Raw genomic sequence first — 23,829 nt, 5'->3', positions numbered from 1 at the left:
ATTTGAGTAAAGCCAATTGCTCCCCATAATATCATGGGCATGATCCAATTAGTTAAAGTCTCAAAAAAACCTGAAGGACTTGCCTCTGAACAAGGAAGAACTCTCCAGAAGATGACTCACACTGCATCTGCGCCATCCGCTCTCCTAGGGCTCTGGCCTCCTGGCCCACGCTGCAGAGGTTGGACTTGCCAGCCTCATAGTTGTGGAAGCTCCTTCCTTACACTAAATCTCCCTCTTTCTCTTTCTCTCTCTGCCTCTCTGTCTCTTTGTCTCTCTCTGTCTGTGTACACACACACACACACATACACACACACACACACAAACACACACACAGATCCTATGATTCTGTTTCTGTGTACAATCCTGGCCACGACAGGAAGGAAAGGCAGCCTTAACACGAGCTGACACTTGTGCCCACCTTTAAGCATGACTGGCTTTTATCTAGTGGAAAAAGGAACACCTGCTAGGACTGTGACAGAACTGAACACCTGGAGGCACAAAGGTAGGACCAGGGTGCAGGGCAGGACTGTGACCTTAGGGGACTGGAAAGGAAGAGATCAGGAGGTGAGATGGGACAGGGAGGAGGTGTGGGAAACCACTGTGGCAGTCATGAGTTGCAGGCAGAAAATCCATGGGAACAGACACACACACACACACACACACACACACACACTCACACACACACATACACTCACATACAGAAACACGCACACGACACAAACACGAACACACTCCCAGGTGAGATAGTTGACCTAATATCAGAGCAGCTGCTGAGCCCTTTGGTGTGACACTATACCCTGCAAGCCCCTGCATCCAAGTGAGGGTCAGGATCTGTCATTTGAATGTCCCCACGGAAGGGCCTGGGGCTGACTGTGCAGGTGATGAGGAGGAGGGAGAAGCTGCCTGAGGACAGGGAACAGAGAGTGAGGAGGAAACACGGCAGAGGACCTGGCATTGTAGGAACAGCAGGACCAGGACTGTATTTATTGAGGTATTTTCCTGTTTACGTCATTTTGTGAAAATTAAGTGTTCCTTAAATTCCCTTGTTTAACTTGTAGAATAACTTTTAAAACAAGCAGAACTTATACAGCAGGTGCACGTGCAGTACAGAGAAGTTCCCTTCCTGACCCCTAGAGAGTAAGCTGTCTTGCTGACCCCTCCCCATCTTGAGTGATGCCACCTGAGCCCTGGGCTTTACTGTGTTTCCCTGCACAGCGGGACACGCTCCTGCCAACCACAGGACCATCACCCAAACAGATTCCCACCCAGACGTCTCTGCTCAGAGCTGCTCGAGTTTCACCAATTGTCCTAATAATGCCTTTCCAAGCCAAGCATCTGATGCATTTAGGTATTTTGTGTCCTCTTGTTTAGCTGGAGATACAGGTTGTGGTGTTTAATTTGCCCCATTTGTTGATCTGTGAACTTTTTTAAAAATGTGGGACAATCGGGATTTATTTAGTTATTACTATTGTGTGTCAACCAGAACTCATTAATATATTTGAAGGCATTAATATTTTTATCCAGCATTTTGGTTGTTTTATTTTTGCTAGTTCAGACTTTCTACACAGACTGAGAGAGAAACAGAAAGCTTATTCCAACATTACCAAATATATTGTACTTTAGTTGCATATTTTACTGCGGGTGTTTTGCTAAAACATACAGCACCACAGTAAATAACCAGATATCTGTATACCTTCTGGAGTATGTTTGAAAGCCTGGAACTAACTCTGTGATTGTTTATATCGGGAAGGGCACATTGTCCACTGAATTGGATGTCGTCAGATTACACATCGGAGGGTCTAGTCGATGTATACTCCTGCCAACAAGGAAGAGAGGTCTGGTATTCCATTTGTTGTCCACCATCTGGTTAGACAGATCCACAGATGTGTTAGTATGCTGGCGTGTAAGGCATACCGCTGCCCTGTATTTTGTGTTATGCTCATTATCTGGGATGTGTTGACACACACATTCCACAGGCTTCTTCACCATCTCTGTGAACTTCTCATGGCTTTCACCCACATCTTAGCAGACTTAGATGTATTCTTACTTATGTGTAGGAGTTCCCTTATATATTCTGAACATGGACCATATCTGTGCATGGGGGAATAAAGTAACTTTTCAAGGTAAGTCCTGCTCTGTAGTGAGGACTGACGTCCACTGGGAGCAGGTGCAGTCAGGGCTGAGGACAAGGGAAGTCATGCTGAGGGGGGACCTGCATGGGGCAAACCCAGAAAACATCACAGTCCCTAAGCACAGAACATGTGTTTGCGTCCAGGGTGTGAGACCCGAAGGCAGACTGCTGCTAAACTACACTGTGTTTCCACAGGAAGTCTCCCAGGGTCACTGGGTTTATTACTGCCTGACATGGAGGACATGAAATTCCATTGACTCTCTACTGTGGTATAAAACAAAATCCCAAAGTCACTGAGATTTGTAGACCATCAAGTACTTTATTTTTAATTTTAGCATATTACAAAGGTACAAATGTTTAGGTCACAAACACTGCCTTTGCCCCACCTGAGTCAGAGCTTCAAGCATGTCCATCCTCCAGACAGTGCACATCGCACCCATTAGGTGTGAATATACCCGTCCCCTCCTCCCCCTCCCACCTGCCCGACTCCCAATGAATGTTACTACTATATGTGCACACAAGGATTGATCAGTTATTACCAATTTGCTGGTGAGTACATGTGGTGCTTGTTTTTCCACTCTTGGGATACTTCACTTAACAGAATGGGTTCCAGCTCTATCCAGGATAATACAAGAGGTACTAGATCACAATTGATCTTCTGGCTGAGTAGAACTCCATGGGATACATATATCACATTTTTTAAATCCACACATGTATTGATGGACACTTGGGTTGTTTCCACATCATTATAAATTATGCTGCTATAAACATTCGAGTGCAGGTATCTTTTTTATAGAATGTCTTTTTTTCCTTTGGGTAGATGCCCAGTAATGGGACTGCTGGATCAAATGGTAGTTCCACGTGTAGATCTTTGGAGTATCTCCATATTACTTTCCACAGAGGTTGCACTAGTTTGCAGTCCCACCAGCAGTGTAGGAGTGTTCCTATCTCTCTGCATCCACGCCACCATTTATTGTTTTGGGAATTTTTGATAAAGGCCATTCTCACTGGAGAGAAGTGATAGCTCATTGTGGTTTTGATTTGCATTTCCCTGATGATTAGAGATGTTGAGCATTTTTTCATATGTTTACTGGTCATTAGTCTATCTTCTTTTGAAAAGTTTCTGTTCATGTCCATTACACACTTTTTGATAGGGTTGTTTGATTTTTTTCTTGCTGATTTTCCTGAGTTCTATACAGATTCTAGTTATTAGCCCTTTATCGGATTTGTAACATGCGAATATTTTCTCCCATTCTGTAGACCGTCTGTTTGCTCTCGTGACAGTCTCCTGTGCTGTGGAGAAGCTTATTAGTATAGAGTAATAAATTCCTGAAGGAAACAATCCAATGTTTACCACCAAGAAAAACTGGCTGGTACTTATGAAGAGAATCTCACTACAGTGAGGAAGGAATGTTGAAAGGTAAGACAGGGCAGGATCCCCTTGGCAGTACAACCATCCAGAAATCCACTGTCTTTCCCACAGGTGGTCTCTCTCTCTCTCTCTGTCTCTCTCTCTGTCTCTCTGTCTCACTCTCTCTCTCTGTCTCACTCTCTCTCTCTGTCTCACTCTCTCTCTCCCCTCTCTCTTTCTGATGCACACATACAGACACACACATGAGACACATGATGGTCTCATCGTGACAGTGGTCATGTCCTTCCCATCCTGTCTACTTACCTCTCACCGCAAGGCTTACAAATCCCAGTGGACAAAGGCTTCTCTACTCCAGTTGGTGCAATCTCACTGCGTGACATTTCTGAAATACCCAGACAGTTACTCATTCTGATATTTCTCCTGTTGCCCTCGGCTCTGCAGTGAACCAACTGAGTTCTATTGGATCAATAGAAAAAAAGTCTGTCCCACAGGGCTGCACTGCGGGGCCACCAGGGAGCCTCCATCTGCTTTTGGCCAACACAACATCTTGACCTGGGAGGTGGGAGGACCTGCCCTCATCCCCAAGGAGCTTCTTCGTGCTCTCCACGGACGCCTCATCCTCCATGAGTCTCCTTGTCTTTTGTCTTCTCTCCTGGACAGCCTCCTGCTGTGGTTTCCAGTCTGTGGGTTCCCAAGGTTTCCCAAACTCACCAGGAGCAGACTCGCTCTAGGGAAACTGAAACATTTGAGGGGTGTGTAGTGACATCTGTTGGACAGGCCAGGTAGTGCCAGTTCCAGGTATTTTATACTTTCAACATTAGACTAGGCAATATTGTTTTGGATTTCATCCCATTTTTCTTATTTGTGTTTTCAACAGTTGCTGTGACCAAATCAATAAAGTCTGCAGAAATCTGTGTGAAACAGGAAATGGGCATGGCTAAGTCCAATCAGATTTTAGGAACTTAGAATTTGTATATGCCTAACAGGTAGGCAGATCACAGTAGTGAAACTCTTGTCCTTATCTGCATATGAAACAAACATTGTTTTTTGGTTCAATTTCTGTGTGTTATTTGGTGAAATTGCCATTGTATTTCTAGGTTGTATAGATGTATTGTCTGGTCCTAATCACGTAAAACAGAATTTTAAAGTATTTCTTTAGTTTTAGGGGCATGTTGAAAAAGTCCCCGAGGCAGTGGGGATGCCCTCACCCGTGAGAGTTTGGGAGCTCCGTCCTGTGCACAATCTAAGGCCCCAGCTCTGCTCTCCAGTCCTGTCCTGTTTAGAATTGGACCAACTAGTGTCAGTTATATGACAAAAGCCACTCCCAGAGTCCTACCCCATGGGTTCTTCTCTCACGCACGCCCTGCTGACTGACTCCCAGCCTGAACCCAGTTTCCAGTAACGCCTTTCTCATTTTGGTCTGAGGCCTTGTCAGAAGCACCTTACTGACCGTGTTTCTGCCCACGTGGCGTCCACGTCACTCACGTGTTCTCTAGGAAAACTGAGGCTTTCTCACAGCCCCCTCTCTCCTTTTTGAACTCCCACCAGAGTTGCCTTTAAAGGTCTGTTCCCAGTCGTGTCGGCTTTTCCTAGCGGGCTCCTCACGACTCTTCCAACCTCTGCCTGTGGCCCAGGTTCAAAGTCGCTCTCACATTTGGGGTACTTGTTACAGCAGCTCTCCCACTTCTTGCTATGGATTTTCTGTCTTATTCTGTCTGGGCTGCTGTAATGAGATACCACAACTGGGCCGCTCAGCGTACAAACATTGATTTCTAACAGTTCTGATGTCTGGCAAGTCCAAAACCAAGGCTGTGGCAGGTGTGTGTGGGAAGGGCCTGGTGTCCGGTCCCTGGACAGCTGTGTTCTTGCTGCCATGGCAGATGGGGACAAGGGGCCTCTGGAGTCCCTTCTTATAAGGTCACTAACGCATTGTCGAGGCCTTCCCCCTCATGACCTGATGGCTTTCCAACATCTCCACCTCCTAACACACGTTTCCATGCATGAAGTTTTGGGGGAACATAAACATTCAGCCTACAGCACCCCCTCTGCTGGGGCCTCTCCCAGTAGAAATGAGAAAAGTGGAATAGAGCTCCTCCCCGTAGGCTGCTCTTGAGTGTGTCAGCTCTGAGGGACTCCGAGTAAGGCGAGTGTCTGAGCTCCCTTGGGAAGAGTGTCTATTGACCGTTCTCCTTTTTGTGAATGAGGATACTTTCCTGGTTCTCTGTGTATCTTATAATTTGGACCTCAAAGGGAATATTTAAAATAATATAATGTGGAATGTCTGTAATTTAGATTATCTTCTCTCTTCAAGGTTGGTTGTGGTTGAGGTTTGTGTGTTCAGTGACTTTCCTGTGTGGATTCTATGAAGTCTGTACTCTCTGTTTTCTGTCACCCCTAAAGACTCTGCTCAGTTAGCTTAGAGGTCAACTACTACTTGAACAGAAATTTACATAAGTGCTTTGAACAAATAAGCTTTTACCCTTTTCTCAAGGGATTGTGTATGGGATGTGGCCCAATTGCAACACTGAGGAAAGAAGCTGATAACTCTGCCTTAGTCCTCACTTCCTTGTTGCAGGGAGACTCAAGCACAGCCCAAAATAGAGATTTGTGCCTTCTCAAGTTTTTTCAGGGCATGTGCCAGGTCCTATGGACATCAGATTCCCCAAATCTTCCTTTTATTTTTTTACCCTAGCCTTTTCTCTGCATCAAGTGGTATTTGTGCTTCACACAGCTATGATGTTATACAATTGCAATGACTGTTCTTGAGTGGTGCTCTGCAGTTAGCACTTTTTCTGTAGAGTGAGTCTTCAGTGAGGTTAGAGAATAACAAGCCCTATGAATGGGGCCTTTCCAGTAGATGCACATAGGTCGAATATTGCTCTCTGGGGCTGGAGCTTTTCAAAACTCTCTAAACCCAGGGTTTCCCCTGTGGGCTAGGGTAGGCCACTGGGGTTACTACCAATCATGGTTGTGAGGTTGCTTGTTTTCCTTGCTTCCCTGAGTTGGGGGCAGGAATAAGACAAGGTAACATGACTCAAAGTTCATTGGCCTCACTTTGATTCATCCTTCCTTTTTTTTTTTTTAAATAAATGTTATCCAGATTGATATAAGGTTCATTTAATTTTCAGAGTTGTGACAAAGCTGACTGTGGACCATTTTGCACATGTTCTCATTGCTCTTATGAGTGGCAGATTATCAGGCATCCTAACTACCATTCCAGAAGGCCTGACTCCCAGAGTGGCCCTTTTGTAATGGTATCTGTGTCATGTGTCCTCTCTGCTCTCACCCTCGGATGGCCCAGCCTGCTGAGACACTGCGTGGGACACTGGTCCTAACGCCACCCCCGCCCTCACCTGCCCACACACCTCTCCACGAACCTTCCTGCTGCTGCGGCCACTGGAGCCTCCTGGATTCTCCCGCGGACGCTCCAGGCCCCGGACACGGGCTGTGCCTCCTGCCTGGGACGCTCACCTCCATCAAGCCAAGACTGGAATGTCCCCTTCTCAGCACGACCTTCCTCGTCCCGCTTCTGAAAGCAAGGTGACTCCCTCCCACGCCCCACCCCATTCCCTGGCTGCCCTGCCCTGGCATCCTTGTCCCTTTCCTGCGGTCTGCGCAGCGTGCGTGCTGGGTGTGCGTGATTCCCCACTGGAGCAGGGAGTCGTCTGCCCCCCTCAGTCAGAGGAGATGCACATCTGCGTATCTCACACCACAGGCTTTGTTTATTTAAGCATGAAGTTACCTATTTCTTCTTTCTTTTTTTTTTTGAGACAGAGTCTCACTTTGTTGCCTAGGCTAGAGTGAGTGCCATGGCGTCAGCCTCGCTCACAGCAACCTCAATCTCCTGGGCTCAAGCGATCCTTCTGCCTCAGCCTCCTGAGTAGCTGGGACTACAGGCATGTGCCACCATGCCCGGCTAATTTTTAGTTGGTCAATTAATTTCTTTCTATTTTTGGTAGAGACGGGGTGTCGCTCAGGCTGGTTTCAAACTCCTGATCTTGAGCAATCCGCCCGCCTCGGCCTCCCAAAGTGCTAGGATTACAGGCGTGAGCCACCGCGCCCGGCCTGAAGTTACCTATTTCTTATTGTTGAGTTTCAGGAGTTCCTTGTATATTTTGGGTGCATGTCCTTTATCCGATATACATTTTGTAAATGTTTTCTCCTCACTCGTGGCTTTTTGTTTCATCCTCTTAGTTTCAGAGAATTAAAACTTCTGAAATCTAACATAGGATTTTTTAATGGATTAATTTTTTTCTTTTTTGTCCAAAACCTCCTCTCCAAATCTGACATCTTCTAGATTTTCTCTATGTTATCTTTTACAGGATTGATAGATTTGTATTTTACATTTAGGTGTAGGATCCATTTGTCATCAATATGTGTGAACGGTTAATGTCTATGCAATGTTTTTGCTTATTTTTTACTAAATATTATATCAAGAGAATTTCTGTTATAGTTAAGAATATTTCCAAAATATGATGTATATTTTCTGTACAATGCTTGAATTTCTGCATCTACCATACTAACCAATTAAACACAAGAAGCAAATGCTAAAACTAGAATTAGGACTTGCATCAACTTCTAAATGCGGGCCATCCCCTGTCCCTGTCCTCACGCGGACACAGGCCCTGTGCCTGGTCCTGGCCTGCTCCACTTTCCCACAGGCTCGGCACTGTGGGATTGTCGTCACCTGGTGCTCGTCCCCCACATGTAGACCGGGGCGTGGGAGGCCGTAGTCTCCTTCCCTCACTGGATGGGAAAGAGCTCCGTGGACGGGGGCAGGGAGGCCCTCAGGGCTCTGCCCGTCCTCACCTCAGTCTATCAGGTTCACAGGGACCCTTCCCTCCCACTGGCATCTGCCCACAGTCCTGGATGTGTCCACAGGGACTGTGACAAGAATGTGAAGAGGGTTTCTCAGCTGTGGCTGGGTGGGGTGACACAGCGATGAGATGTGAGTGGATGGGGCTGCGGGCACGGAGTCAGGTGTGTCTGACCACAGATGCTTGTGCTGTAAGGTGACGAGACACATAAGAAGAATGAACATTCCCCAGCTCCTGTTCTCCATGGCAATTCAGTCTGTCACATAATTGAGTCTCATCTCCATATTAGAGCAGATATTTATAAGATGGAGGGACATATTGTATTTCTGAAATCTCATGAAGAAGCAAGCTACAAATAAACAATCTGCTGTCACACAGTGAAACACTCTTACTGTGGGCACAGGACACACAAGGGGGTGATCAATTTAGCTTGGGGAGGTGTGTTGTGAGGAGTCAACTTGGAAGGTGATTTGGAGAAGATGAACATTTAAATTGGTGAATTTGAGTAAAGCAAATTGCTCTCCATAATATGGTGGGCTGATCCAATCAGCTGACTTCCTGAAACCAACTAAAAGATGGGTCTCTCTGAACAAGAAGGAACTCTCCAGAAGATGCCTCACACTGCATCTGCACCATCCACTCTCCTGGGGCTCCGGCCTCCCGGCCTGCACTGTAGAAGTTGGACTTGCCAGCCTCATAGTTATGTGAGCCACTCTTTGCAATAAGTCTCCCTCTTGTCCCTCTCTGCCTCACTGTGTCATTATCCCTTTCTCTGTGTACACACAAACACACACACACACACACACACACACACACACACACACACACACACACTCACAGATTTTCTTGCTTCTGTTGCTCTGGAGAACCTTGGCCAATACAGGAAGTTGAGGCAGACTTAATGGGAGATGACACTTGTGTCCACCTTTTAGCTTGACTGCTTCTTGGCTAGTGCAAAAGGGAACACCTTCTGGGAATGTGCCCGAACTGAAAGCCTGGAGGCACAAAGGTAGGACAATTGGTGAAACTTGAGCAGCTCTGAGCAGAGACGTCTGGGTGGGAATCTGTTTGGGTGATGGTCCCATGGTTGGCAGGAGTGTGTCCCGCTGTGCAGGGGAACACAGAGAAGCACAGGGCTCAGGTGGCATCACTCAAGATGGGGAGGGGTCAGTGTGACAGCTCATTCTCTAGGGGTCAGGAAGGGAACTTCTCTGCACTGCCTGTGCACCTGCTCTGTGAGTTCTGCTTGTTTTAAAATTTATTCTACAAGTTAAAGATGGGAATTTAAGGAACACTTAAATTTCACTTAAAGAAGCAAATACCTCAATAAATGCAGCCCCAATCCTGCTGTTCCTACAAAGCCAGGTCCTCCACCATGTTTCCTTCTCACCAATTGTCCTAATGCTTTTCCCAGCCAAGCATCTGATGCATTTAGGTCTTTCCTATGCTCTTGTTTAGCTGGAGATATAGGTTGTGGTGTTTAATTTGCCCCAGTTGTTGATCTGTGTAATTTTGAATGTATGTGGAAAAAATCTGGATTTATGTGGTAATTCTTATTGTGTGTCAATCAGACATCCTTATTAAAATATTTGAAAGACTCCACATTTTTTATCTAGCATTTTTGGTAGTTTCATTTTTCATAGTTCAGATTTTCTAGGTGGATATAGAAATAGAAATCTTTCTCTAACATTGAAAAATATATTGTACCTTAGTTGCATATTTTATTGCTAGTTTTTTTTTTTTTTTTTTTTTTTTTTTGAGACAGAGTCTCGCTTTGTTGCTCAGGCTAGAGTGAGTGCCATGGCGTCAGCCTAGCTCACAGCAACCTCAAACTCCTGGGCTCGAGCAATCCTTCTGCCTCAGCCTCCCGAGTAGCTGGGACTACAGGCATGCGCCACCATGCCCGGCTAATTTTTTCTATATATATCAGTTGGCCAATTAATTTCTTTCTATTTATAGTAGAGACAGGGTCTTGCTCTTGCTCAGGCTGGTTTTGAACTCCTGACCTTGAGCAATCCTCCCACCTCAGCCTCCCAAGAGCTAGGATTACAGGCGTGAGCCACCGCGCCCGGCTTATTGCTAGTTTTTTGTTGTGGCATTCAATGCCAGAGGAAACAACCAGATGTCTCTATGGTTTTTGGAGTATGTTAGAAAGCCTGGAGGTAACTCAGGGATTGTTCTGCAGTGGGACAAGCAGTGTCATATTATATGTCAGAGGATCTCTTCAACACACACTCCTCCCAACAATGAAGAGATCTCTAATAGTCCATTTATTGTCCACTATTTGGTTACACAGATTTTAAAAATGTGTTAGTATGATGAGTGTGTAAGGTATACACTACTCTTCTCCTATTTTGTGTTATGTTCATATCTGGGATATGTTGACACACACATTTTACAAGCTTCCTCACCATCCGTGAACTCTTGATGACATTTGCTTATATCTTAGGAGGATTAGATATGTCCTGATTTCCTTGAAGGAGTTCTTTATATATTCTGCATACTGATATCTGTGCATGGGGGAATAAAGTAACTTTTCAAGGTAAGTCCTGCTCTGTAGTGAGGACTGACGTCCAATGGGAGCGGGTGCAGTCAGGGCTGAGGACAAGGGAAGTCATGCTGAGGGGGACCTGTGTGGGGGCAAACCCAGAAAACATCACAGTCCCTAAGACAGAACATGCGTTTGCATCCAGGGTATGAGGACAAGGTGTAAATTCCCCGCAGGCAGACTGCTGGGAATTTACACTGTGTTTCTACAGGAAGTCTTCACAGCATCACTAGGTTTATTACTGCCTGACATGGAGGACATGAAATTCCATTGACTCTCTACTGGGGTATAAAGCAAAATCTCAAATTCATTTAGATTTTGTGGAAAATTGAGATCTTTATTTAAATATCTATGCAGTACAAAAATTGCTATATGAAACAATCTTGAATATAATTTTTCTTAAAAAATTCTTCTTTAATATTTTTATTTATTTATTTGAGAATCTTATGGAGGTACAAATACTTTGGTCTGTTCATGTTCTTTGGTCAATTTTTAATGAGGTTGTTTATTTTTTTCTTCTCTATTTGAGTTCTTTATCAATTCTAGTTATTAGCCCTGTATCAGATGTATAGCACGCAAATATTTCCTCCCATTGTGTTGGTTGTCTGTTTGCTTCAATGATTGTTTCCTTGGCTGTGTACAAGCTTTTTAATGTGATCAGTTCCCATTCATTTATTTTTCTTATTGCTGTGATTGCTTTTGGGGTCTTCTTCATAAATTCTTCACCGAGGCTGATGTCTATGAGTTTTTCCAACATTTTCTTCTAGAATTCTTATGGTTTCGTGCTTTAGTTGTACATCTATTATCCGTCGTGACTTGATTGTTGTATGAGGTAGGAGGTTTGGATCCTGTTTCAGTCTTCTACATGTGGCTATCCAATTTCGCAGCACCATTTATTGATTAGGGATTCTTTCCCCCAGTGTATGTTTTTGTCTACTTTGACAAACATCAGATGGCTATACGGGGATGGTTATCAAGTATTCAAGTTGAAGCAGCAATAAAAATTCTTCCAAAAAAACCACACCCACAAACGAGTCCTAGACGAGATGGTTTCACACCTGAATTTTACAACACCTACAAAGAAGAAGTGGTGCTAGCCTGCAGAAATTTTTCCATAACATCCAGAAAGACTCCTCCTCAACATGTTCTATGAAGCCAACATCAACTTGATATGAAACCCAGGAAAGGACTCAACGAAAAAAGAAAACTACAAACCAATATCCCTTGCCAATATAGAGCCAAAAATTCTAAATAAAGGCCATCAAATGGAATTCATCTGCTCATCAAAATAATAATCCATCATGATCAGGCAGGCTTTATCCCAGAGGTGCAGGGATTGTTTGACATACGCAAATCTATAAATGTGATTCATCACAAAAATAGAAGTAAAAACAATGACCACGTTATCTTCTCAATAGACACAGAAAAAGCATTTGACAAAACTCAGCACCCTTTCATGATAAAACACTTAACAAAATAGCTTTCACGGGAGCACTACCTTTCAGGTGTTCGCTTCTTCTGACTTTATCCTTTATAATTGTCCCTACAGTCGAGTGACTGAAGTCAAATGTTTTCCTAGTGAACGATGGCTTACTTATTTCTTTCGTTTCTACCGTAATCACCTGTGTCTTCACCACAGGCTCACCTGGACTCGCAGGGGACGTTCGCTCTGGAGACCTGGTCATAAACGTAAACACAGACTCACACGATGGAATAAAAAGTTACCATGAAAATGACGCTGTGTGTAAACAGACGATGAGACCAGCCGGAGCGTGAAGATGTTGGGACAACACGTCACCACGCCGAGCGGGTCTGTTTATATTCGACAAAGAAATAAGGTTCCAAGTTATTAACTCCGTCATCTGTAGCACAGGGACTGCCTGTGTCTGCTGTCCACAGCCAAAGCGGGAGGAGAAAAGGGCTTTCATTATCGACACTTCATTTTCAGCCACTCAGAACTTCAAGTGCAAAAACTCCACTTCTTAGCACCGAGAGAAACAGGCTGATACGCTATGGAAACGTGTAACAGGATCATGACTAGGGAATAAAACCCTGAGATGTGGGATGTGCAGTTCCACTGTGGCCGCTGGCAGCCTCTGGATGTGCGGAGGCTTGAGCTCCTGGAGGTCTGGACAGCAGCGGCAGGTGCTGACAGATGGCAGCCAGACAGGAGCGTGTGAACCGCGCCACGCTCACACAGGCTTGGCAGAGCTGTTTCCAACTTCAGAAAAGACACAAGTGTTGGTTTAGGAGACTGAGGAGACCCTGGGCCAGTTCTCCTGGGCCGTCCATCTCCAGTCACTCTCCCTGTCAGAGGGGACCTGTCACTAAGGGACATGTTTTTCCCTGCTACCCCCATGCCTGGCGCCTGCAGTCTGTACCCAGCTCCACCCCCATTTCCAATCACAGATCAGCCCAGGCACTGCCACAGACCCTGTGGCTCAGGACTGAGGCTGCTGAGGGATGGTCCTCGCCCCACGCAGTGCCTCCTCCCTCTCATGGGCCCTGCAGCCTCGGGGCCTGTCAAGATAGGGCCTGGCTCCATGGCGCCCTGGCCTCAGGAGGGGCTGCAGGCAAACATCCTTCTCTCCCCTTCTCTCAGCCTCTCAACACCCTGGGAATGGCACCCACAACCCTGAATGTGACTGTCCCCATCCATCCCTGGTCCAGCTCAGGTGGACTCCATGGGACTCCAGCCACAGCTCAGCCCACCTGTCCTCAGAGTCAATTCTGCTCATCCGCTGGCTCAGGGTCTGGAGTGTGCAGGAGGCTGCGTGTCAGGGACACAGCCCAGGGCCCAGCCGGAACCCCAGGGTCTGGGGGGACTGGCCTGTTCTCAACCTCGACCTGGACACTCTCTGCTCTCAACCTTCCAGCTTAGCTGCTGTGTCCCCAGCCACGATCCGGGGAGTGTAGCCCTGAAATCCAGCCTTTGAAATTGGGAGTGTCAAAGCCATTGCAGCTCCTCCTCCTGGGATTAGACTCAGTTCTTCTCCTCTGTTCCTTGTAAATAAAACCTATTTCCCTCTGAAACATCACCTGGAGCCACCGAGGTGCTGCCCGTGCCCGTGGTCCTGCTATCTGCTCGCCCCCAGCATGGCTGTAGGGCATAGAGCCTGCTCTGAAAACCCCCTGATGCTGCTGCTCCCCTCCAGTGTCCAGACCCCCCAAGCCTTGGTGTGGGCCCTCCCTTCTTGCTGGCCTGTGACAGTGACAACTCATCAGAGCTCAGGGTGGGCTGGCCCAGGGTACTACAGTCAAGGGACATGAGGTGTCTCTCCCCTGTCTCATTCCAGAATTAGAAGGTCCCATGGGAGGGGCCTGGAGAGGGGCAGGAGCTCTGGGAGTCCCTTCTGTGTCCTCCCACCTCACCACCTGCCCCAGTCCCCTCCCAATCTGCCCACGGCACCTGTCACTCTGTGTACCTTTTCCAGATGGAGATGAAAAGGAAAGTGAAGATGCAGCTGATGATGATGGCAACTCTGGACCTGGGTTGGTCAGTGCCTGTGGCGTTGGTGGGTGGTACTGAAATGAAAACATGAGAGTGAAGCCCTGGTCCAAGCCCCAAATTTGAGGAGACACCTCCTCAGCTGATGCTATCCCAGGTCCTCATGTAACCCTTATGTCTGTGCTCTCTACTGTGTCGCAGCCACAGGGACAGGTCCCGAGCTAGGATGGGAGGCAGGGACGTGTCCTGTCCTCTGGGAGCTCCCACGCTGCTGAGGGAAGCCAGGGGACCCCATGACCCATCCCTCCTGCCCTGGCAGAACAGGAAGGGATGGCTGAGGGTGGGGTAGGGGAGGGTGTCTGGAGCTGGCATTCGACGAGGTTTGGAAGGATTTCTAGAAACAGACCAGGTGAGAGGAAAGGAGAAGTGGTTCTAGCAGGAGGGAACAGTCAGCCTAAGTCTGGAAACATCATGATGCCCACAGTTTGGAGGCTATTTAGGAAATCACAATGAATGGACCAAAAGTATATGCAGTGAGGAAGAGATGTCAGTAGATGAGAGGAGAAAAGGACAATGGTGACCAGACTAATGTTGTTTCCCCCTAAGAAAAACCCACCATGAGTACATTATTTTTCTTTACACACACACACACACACACACACACACTCACCCTCTTTCGCACATCCTGGGGTAATTAGATCTGAATTCCAGAGACCTACCATATGTATTGTTCCACAGTAAGCACACACACTCAATGTCTTCTGTCAAGCTGGTAGGCAAGACGATGAGCACTTTGTGGGCATGCTTGCAGTTCTTCAATTGACCACCTGCCTCAGGAAGCTGTGTGTGGTTTCTGTTCTTAACTTCACTGGATGGTGAAACTTTTCCATCAATGGTTATCGTGCAGGTGTTAGTGATGTGTCCATTGGCTTCAGGATGAGAAGACATCCTGATCTCCACGGTGGTAAGCTCTGTCCCCAAGGGAAAAAGATCAGGTCTGGCCTTGACAAATCCTGTGCCCCCACCCTGTTCCCTTCCTATCTCTTTGCCGTTCTCTCTCTGCGACATCTTGGGTTTGCTCCCCGACCCATTGGGTCAGATCAAAACCCCTCCCCCTGTTTTTTTTTTTTTTTTTTTTTTACATGAAAGCAACAAAGGCCTGTAACCTCCCACAGTGTCTGCTCTCTGCTGGCCTGAGTCATTGTAAGCTTACCCCAGAGTATGCAATTCTTGCACTGAACATCACGTCCTTGTTGTGTGAGGTCCTGATCCTTGCAGGCCACTGTGCCATTTACTTCCTTATCCGGGGCACAGACATTTTTTACATCATCCAGGTTTTGAAACTTACACCACCATTCTGCAAATGTGGAGTTATGATCCGTGATGAACGGGCAATAAAGACAGTGAGTTTCTGTGGAGGAGAAAGGCAGGTGAGGGCTGGGTAGGAAGAAAGGCACCCTGAGATACCACTCCATTATGACAGGAAGAGACTCCCTCTGAAGGGCTGGGTGGCTGAGCGAGGATTCCCCTTCCTGGGTTGTCATGTCCACCAGATCAGGCCACCGTCCCTCCCTTGTTTGAGAAGGAGGAGGAAGGGAGGTCTGTGCCTGACAGGAAAGCACATGTGCCCAGACATGTCCCAGCTGCCCTCTGCCCACACGGGTCCGCACATGGCCTCGCAGGGAGGTGCCCGCCTGCGGTGGGAGCAGAGGCCTGGGTGCCAGAGCACCTTCAGCAGCAGCCCACGTGGGTGCGGGAGGGAGAGTGGAGGGGCTGCTCTGGGGATGCTGGGCAGGCAGGGCGGGGTGAGGGTGGGGTGCAGGTCACATACGGGGAGTTCACTGTCATGGGTCACAGGCTTTAACACGTCGGCAAAGCCCTGGCGTGATGCTCATCTGCTATGAGGATGTGCTGGTGGAAACTTGGACACAGGCACGGTGCACACGGCATGAAATAGAAAGTGCAGGACTTGTGTGGCGGGCGGTGGAGGAGGGGATCCAAAGGCTCAGGGCAGTGCACGTGCTGAGTGGCTGGAGTATGGAACCCAGAACAATGTCCTCTGTACTGTGGTGGGTAGGACAGCCCGAGGGACCCTTGCCTACCAAGCACAGAAAGAATGCATGGCGCGAAGGGCCCCGGCCTTGTGAACGAGCTCGGTGGTGCCTGTTGCTGAGGCAGGGTTGGTGCTAGGAGACGCTGCTCCTGAAATGGCCCCCAGTGGTAACAGTGTGAAACATGCCGAAGTAATCCGAGTGAGGCGCTTCACTGTCAGAACCAAGGAGGGTGCATGGACAGATGTGACTAGAGAGCCACAGAGGGCCATGCCCATGGCTAACAGGACATAGGGAGCACGAGGCAGAACAGATGGCAGCCAACCCTGATACTGCCAGATTTACACGGTCACAACAAATGCAAAACACAGAATGGATGCTCAGGAGGCCGAAGGCAGCACCTTAGGGAGAAACTGGGCTTCCCTGCCCTATTTTCAGAATAGAGCCACTTCTAAGGCCTAGAACCCATAACAGGAAGCCCATGTTCCCAGGAGGGCCCCTGGAACCCCCGAGCAAGGGCAGTGGCTCCTTCAGCCTCCCCACAGCGGCATCTGGGCCTTCCCTCTGGGAGCTGCACACCGGGAAAAAGAAACACCCAGACCTTCCTACTAGACAGTGTGTGCTGACCTCCTGCCCAGGGACTGAGACAGCATGCTGCCCCTGTTACTGATGTGGCACCTCTGGGGCAAGGTAATGAATGGACACCTGTCCCAGCCCTGTTCAGAAGGGGGTCCTGGGTTCATAGACCCACTCAATGGAGATTCCACATTTTCTGAGTTTGCACCAGGGACAGACAGCCCTTGTAGTTAATGTGGTAACTATCTTAGGCTTTGCAGGCCATATGATGTCTCCTGCAACTACTGAACTCTGCTCTTGCACCTTGAAAGCAGCCTTAGGCAATATATGAATACGAGAGTGTGGCTGGACCTGTCACTTAAGGCCATGTGTCCAAGAATACTCCAAGATCCTAGAGGCACTTGTGGTTGGAAAAGGGGCTTTGTGGAGTTCACGGCAATTCCTAATCGGGGAAGCACAACATGGACTCCCAGTGCCCAGCGGCAAGGCCCTCCCACTTGCAGCAGGGAAATCCACCACTGAAAGTGGCTGCAATATGGCTGGGCCCTGGTAGACACGGGACCTCCAGTCATACCATACCAGTGTCCACACAGCCTCGGAGCTGCTCATCATGGGATGGGCTCCTCACCTACCAGGTCACTCGGGAGATAGGCCCAGCAGTGACAAGACACAGGTGATCCTCCTGGGACTGGCAGGAGCAGGGCCAGAGGGAATAAAGAAGTTGCATAAGCAGGTGTCCCGATGCACAGGACACCACACTATTGTCCCAGCATGTCCCCAGGGCAGGGAGTGTGGCTTGGCCCATGAGGACCAGGAGGCCACAGCAAAGATGGGAGCAGCAGGCCCCAAACCATAGGACCCTCACTCCCACCTCATCCACCCCACCCAGAAGCCTCAGGCAGGGAAGGAACCGCTTCTCACTCTTCACCTTGAGCAGACACACAACACCCTGGGGATGGGACACCCATCCCTGGGACACTGTGAATATCCTCATCTGGGGTCAGCGAACTAATACACTGGCTGCATCTGGTCCCCCACTGTCTGCAGGTTGTCTTTGCATGCTTTTGCTCTACAGAGGGACTGCACTTGACACAGAGAAAGAGCCAACCACTGCAGAGAGGAAAGCGTCCAGTCCCTTCCCTCTGTGGAAAACCTCCGCTGACTCCTGTGTAAGAGGCGACTATTGCGTGTGATCCTGTCGCTCCAGCAGGCAGAATAGGGGGTGAGGGACCCCAGGGCAGACGTCGGTGCCTCTGCTTACCAGTGTCCCCAGGGTCATACTAGGGGAAAGGTCCTTCCCATCCCTCCTACTTTAGGTCTGTGTGCAGGTTGGCGTGTTTGCTGGATGTGTCCCTGGGCAAGGGAGACAAGGTGCCAGTTGGTGGAGGTGTTAGGGCCCCTTCATGGATGGGGGCCCCTTCATGGATGGGGAGGGGAGGGAGGCCTGTGGGGGGACAGGGGGCTGAGGTGGGGAGTGAAAGGAGTGGCCTGTGCATTGGCGTAGTGAGTGGTGGGGGAGGGGAGGGAAGTGTCTGGGAGCCCCTGCCCTGCAGGTGATATCCTGGGTCTAAGCACAGCAGGAAGTTCAAGGGCACAGAGCCTGGGGTGCTGGAGGGTTAGTGTGGGGCATTTTGTGAGAGCAGAGTAGCACCTGTGGTTGTCCCAGGGGTGTCTGTGGTCGTGTGCCTGAGGGATCTCCCGCTACTCTCGCCCCTTGTACGGACCACACCCCCGTCACTGTCCAAGGCAGCTGCAGCCTCCGGAGGGCGGGGACGGGTTGGGCAGGGGCGCTTCACCTGGGATTCTGGCCTTATCCATACCTCTTGCCCCTCCAGTCCTCCTGCGGTGACTTTTTACCCCCGTTCTGCCCCTCTGCTCGCGGGCGGTGAGAAGCAGAGGGCGTGGGCTCCGGAACCGGCCAGAACCGGCGGGAGGGCGCCCGCGGAGCGGACCTGCGGAGCGCGGCGCGCAGTCCCGGAGCGCGTTCCCGGGCTTCCAGACGCCGGGTCCTCATTCGTGCCGGCCCCCTTGGTGATCCGCTAGGCCCAAGGCCCCCACTACTCACCGCCGTTCGCACTTAGGCACCAGTTGCCACCCCAACTGGGATCCAAGACCCCCCAACCCCCAGTCCGCTTGGGGTCCGTGCCCGGACTCACCGGCCAGCCCATCCGAGCTCGAGTCCCGCAGCAGAAGCACCAGCCCGAGGAAGGTCGGACCCAGATTGGAGGCCGCGGCCGGAGCCATTGGAGACCCGGGCCCGGAGGTCAGCCGACACCGAGAAGCCCGCCGGCAGTTTGAATCACCGCCGCGTCCGCTCGCCGCTTTTATACCCGGGCTGCTCCGCCCACATCCGCCCACAGCGCTCCACGCGGGGGACGCAGTTATGGCGGCGGGAGGACGGGGGGGGGGAGGCGGGAGGACGGGGGGGGGGGAGGCGGGAGGACGGGGGGGGGGGAGGCGGGAGGACCGGGGACGGGAGGACGGGGGGCGGCGGGAGGAGGGGGGGTAGGAGGACTGGGGGCGGCGGGGCGGCAGGAGGGCGGCGGGAGGACGGGGGGCGGCGGGAGGACGGGGGGGGGGCGGGAGGACGGGGGAGCGGGAGGAGGGGGGGCGGAGGGCGGCGGGAGGACGAGGGAGGGGCAGCTGGGCGGCGGGAGGACGGGGGGGGGGGCCGGCGGGAGGACGGGGGGGGGGGGCCGGCGGGAGGGGGGGGGCGGCGGGAGGACGGGGCCGGCGGGGCGGCGGTCCATTTGCTTCTTTGCTGCCCCTCACCCCACCTTTCCTCCATCTCTTTCCTCCTGGGCCCCGCCCTGTCCCATTTCCACTCCCTCTTTCAGAATCCTTCCTTCTTTGCTTAGAAGGCGAGAGGTCCCTGCCCTGGCACACTCAGGCCTCAGTGAAACCGTCTCGGTTCTCCACTTAGCTGTCCTAGCAGCAATTATATGTTTCCTAGAAGGTTCTATCCTCATGGCTCCCCAGACCTGTTGCAAGTTACTCCTCCGTGGAAAAACTATCAGAGCCCCCGCTCAGCTGAGGCCTTCATAGTTCCACCTTAGGGCAGTCAGGCGAGCTGCAGCCCCTGCCCTCTGGCCCCTTCCGCAGTGGGGCTTCCAGCCTCCAGGCCAGTTCTCTGTAAGACTCTCATGTAGTCACCCACTCACTGAGCCACACAACGGGCATTAAGTAATGGCAGGCTCATCTGGGGACAGAGAAAACAGCATCAGCACCTGTTGAGGCTGAGAAGGGCTCCTGAATCTTGATAAGCAGGGCCTGGTCCTGGGCCTTTGTTTCCTCCCTTCAAAGAGACCCGGAGTGACAGGAGTGACAGGAAGAGGCCCTGGACTGGGCGCAGGGCTGCCTCTCTCCTCAGGGCGGCCTGGCTGTGCTGAGTGGAGGGAAGGCAGGACTAATGCCTGAGACAGGACCCTTCTCAGTGGCGAGTCCGTAGCATGGGCAAGGACAGGGTTGCTTGTGTGAGCTCCTCATCTCATCTGTTTCTGTAGCAGTTGTCAGTTTCTAATTGTGGAAACTGATGCACAGAAAGGTGTGACAATTGCACAATATTCAGCCAGAATTCCATCCTGGCTTCTGTTTCTAAACATACTATCTAGAAATCACACTGATGAAATCACCTATGTGCAGATTCTGTTCCTGTCTGTGTCTTGCCCTGAGTCTGGTGGCCAGGTCTGGGTCAAGACTGAGGCTGGAGTGTCCTGCTGTCCACACAGGCCACCCTGCTCTTACCTAGCTATGTTGCCGGGGGCTCTAATGCCAGCCTTCTGCCTCCCTCCTGGTCTCCAGTGACTTGCCTACTTGCCAGGCTCATGGGTGGGAGCTGCCAGGCTCTACCCAGTGGCCTCCTCCCAGGGAAGAACACACATAATGCCATTTTATGGGGCTGTTTGGCTTCCTTACAGTGTGATGACAAGGTGCCCAGTTAAGATAACCATGATAGAAGAAAGGGACAGACAAAAGGTGTAGTGCATTTTATCATGTGTCTCAGAAGTCATGCAATGTCACTTCTGTCCCATTCTATTCATCAAAACATGTTATTAAGCCTGGTCTGTATTCAAGGCTTTGCTCCTGTATTCAAGCCACCAGGCTCTTGCACCCAGCCCCATGGGTGGGAGTCTGTGTTCCAGCACAGATCACTGGGCCACCCAGCTCTGCCGCACTCACATCTGAGTCCCACCTTCTCTGTCCTGTCGTCCTCCCCACAGCCCTCCACAGGGCCCTCCTGTGTAGAGTCTCTAGTGCATTAGACCACAACTGTCTACACTCCTGTCCACCTGCAATACCCAGAGATGGCTGCCATCCCATGTCCCTGTCCTCACGCAGAGACAGGCCCTGTTGTTGTTCCAGGCCTGCTCCTCTTTCCGACAGGCTCAGCACTGGGGGTTTGTCGTCCCCTGGTGCTGGTCCCCACATGGAGACTGTGGAGTGGGAGGCTGTAGTCTCCTTTCCTCACTGCATGGGGGAAGGGCTCCGTGCATGGGGGCAGGGAGGGCCTCAGGGCTCTGCCCGTCCTCACCCCAGGCTACCAGCTCCACAGCTCCAGGGGCCACTGTACCCCCTCCTCCCTCTGGCGTCTGCCCACAGTCCCAGATGTGTCCACAGTGACTGAGATGAGGATGTGATGAGGATTCCTCAGCTGTGGATGGGTGGGGTGACACAGTGATGGGATGAGTGTGGATGTGGCTTTTAGCCCCAGGTCAGATGTGTCTGACCACGGATGGTTGTGCTGTAAAGCGGCACCACAGGTAAGAAGAACAAACCTACCTCAACTCCTGTTCTCCATGGTAATTCAGTCTGTCACATAATTGATTCTCATCTCTGTATTAGAGCAGATATCCATAAAGGATGAAGGGACACATTGTATTTCTGAAATCTCATGAATTGGCAAGCTACAAATAAACAATCTGCTGTCACACAGTGAAACACTCTTACTGTGGGCACAGGACACACGAGACGGTATTCAATTTAGCCTGGGGAGGTGTGATGTGCTGAGTCGACTTGGAAGGTGCTTTGGAGGAGATGAATATTTAAAATTGGTGAATTTGAGTAAAGCAAATTGCTCCCCATAATATGGTGGGCTGATCTAATCAGCTGACTTATTGAAACCAACTAAAAGATGAGTCTCTCTGAACAAGGAGGAAGTCTCCAGAAGATGCCTCACACTGCACCTGCACCATCCACTCTCCTGGTGCTCTGGCCTCCCGGCCCACACTGCAGAGGTTGGACTTGCCAGCCTCATAGTTATATGAGCCCCTCCTTACACTAAATCTTGTTTCTCTCTCCACCTCTCTGTCTCATCATCCCTTTCTCTATGTACACACACACACACACACACACATTTTCTTGCTTCTGTTTCTCTGGAGAACCCTGGCCAATACAGAAAGGTGAGGCAGACTTAATGGGAGGTGACACTTGTGCCCAACTTTAAGCTTGACTGTTTCTTATCTAGTGGAAAAAAGAACACCTGCTAGGAATGTGCCAGAACTGAAAGCCTGGAGGCACAAAGGTAGGACCGGGGGCAGGGCAGGAGGGTCACCTTGGTGGACTGGAGAGGAAGAGATATCAAGGACGTGAGATGGGACAGGGAGGAGGTGTGGGTAACCACTACGGGACTTATGAGTTCCAGGCAGAAAATCCATGGGAACACACACACACTCACACACACACACACACACACACACACACACACACACACACACACACACGGGCATATATGATAGTGAATGTAATAGCACAAGAGCTGCTGAGCCAGTTGCTGTGACTCTGTTCCCTGCCAACTCCTGCATTCAAGTGAGAGTCAGGCTCTGTGATGTGAATGTCCCCACCAAAGCGCTGGAGGTGACTGTGCAGGTGAGGAGGAGGAGGAAGAGGCTGCCTGAGGACCTGAGGACAGGGAACAGAGAGTGAGGAGGAAACACGGTGGAGGACCTGGCTTTGTAGCAGCAGCAGGATTAGGTCTGTATTTATTGAGGTATTTGCCTGTCTACATAAATATTTGAAAATTAAGTGTTCCTTAAATTCCTACGTTTAATTAGTAGAATTAATTTTAAAACAAGCAGAACTTACAGAGCAGGTGCCTGTGCAGTACAGAGAAGTTCCCTTCCTGACCCCTTGAGAGCGAGCTGTCGTGCTGACCCCGCCCCATCTTGAGCGATGCCACCTGAGCCCTGGGCTTTACTGTGTTTCCCTGCATAGCAGGACACGCTCCTGCCAACCACAGGACCATCACCCAAACAGATTCCCACCCAGACGTCTCTGCCATCTCTGCTCAGAGCTGCTCAAGTTTCACCAATTGTCCTAATAATGCCTTTCCCAGCCAAGCATCATATGCATTTAGGTATTTTGTGTCCTCTTGTTTAGCTGGGGATACAGGTTGTGGTGTTAAATTTGCCCCAATTGTTGTTCGGTTTATATTTGAAAGTGTGTGGAAAAACTGGATTTATGTAGTAATTCCTATTGTGTGTCAGTGAGAACTCCTCATTAAAATATTTGGAAGATTTAACATTTTTCATCCAGCATTTTGGGTATTTCATTTCTGATAGTTCAGACTTTCTAGGTGGACATAGAGAGGGAAACAGAAATGTTTCTCCATCATTGGAAAATATATTGTACGTTAGCTGCATATTTTATTGCTAGCTTTTTGCTCTGGCACAGGGCACCACAGTGAACAACTGCATATCTCTATGGTTTTTGGAGTATGTGTGAAAGTCTGGAAGTCACTCTGGGACTGTTCCATAGTGGGACGAGCATATTGTCCACTGAACTAGCTATCGTCAGACTGTATGTCAGAGAACGGATTCAATATATACTGCTGCCAAGTGTGAAGGCAACTGTGATAGTCCATTTATTGTCCAGCATTTGATTAGATTAA

This window comes from Microcebus murinus, chromosome 5 (genome assembly GCF_040939455.1).
Source record: "Microcebus murinus isolate Inina chromosome 5, M.murinus_Inina_mat1.0, whole genome shotgun sequence".
Taxonomy (NCBI): domain Eukaryota; kingdom Metazoa; phylum Chordata; class Mammalia; order Primates; family Cheirogaleidae; genus Microcebus; species Microcebus murinus.
Note: the sequence above shows the minus strand (reverse complement) of the source record.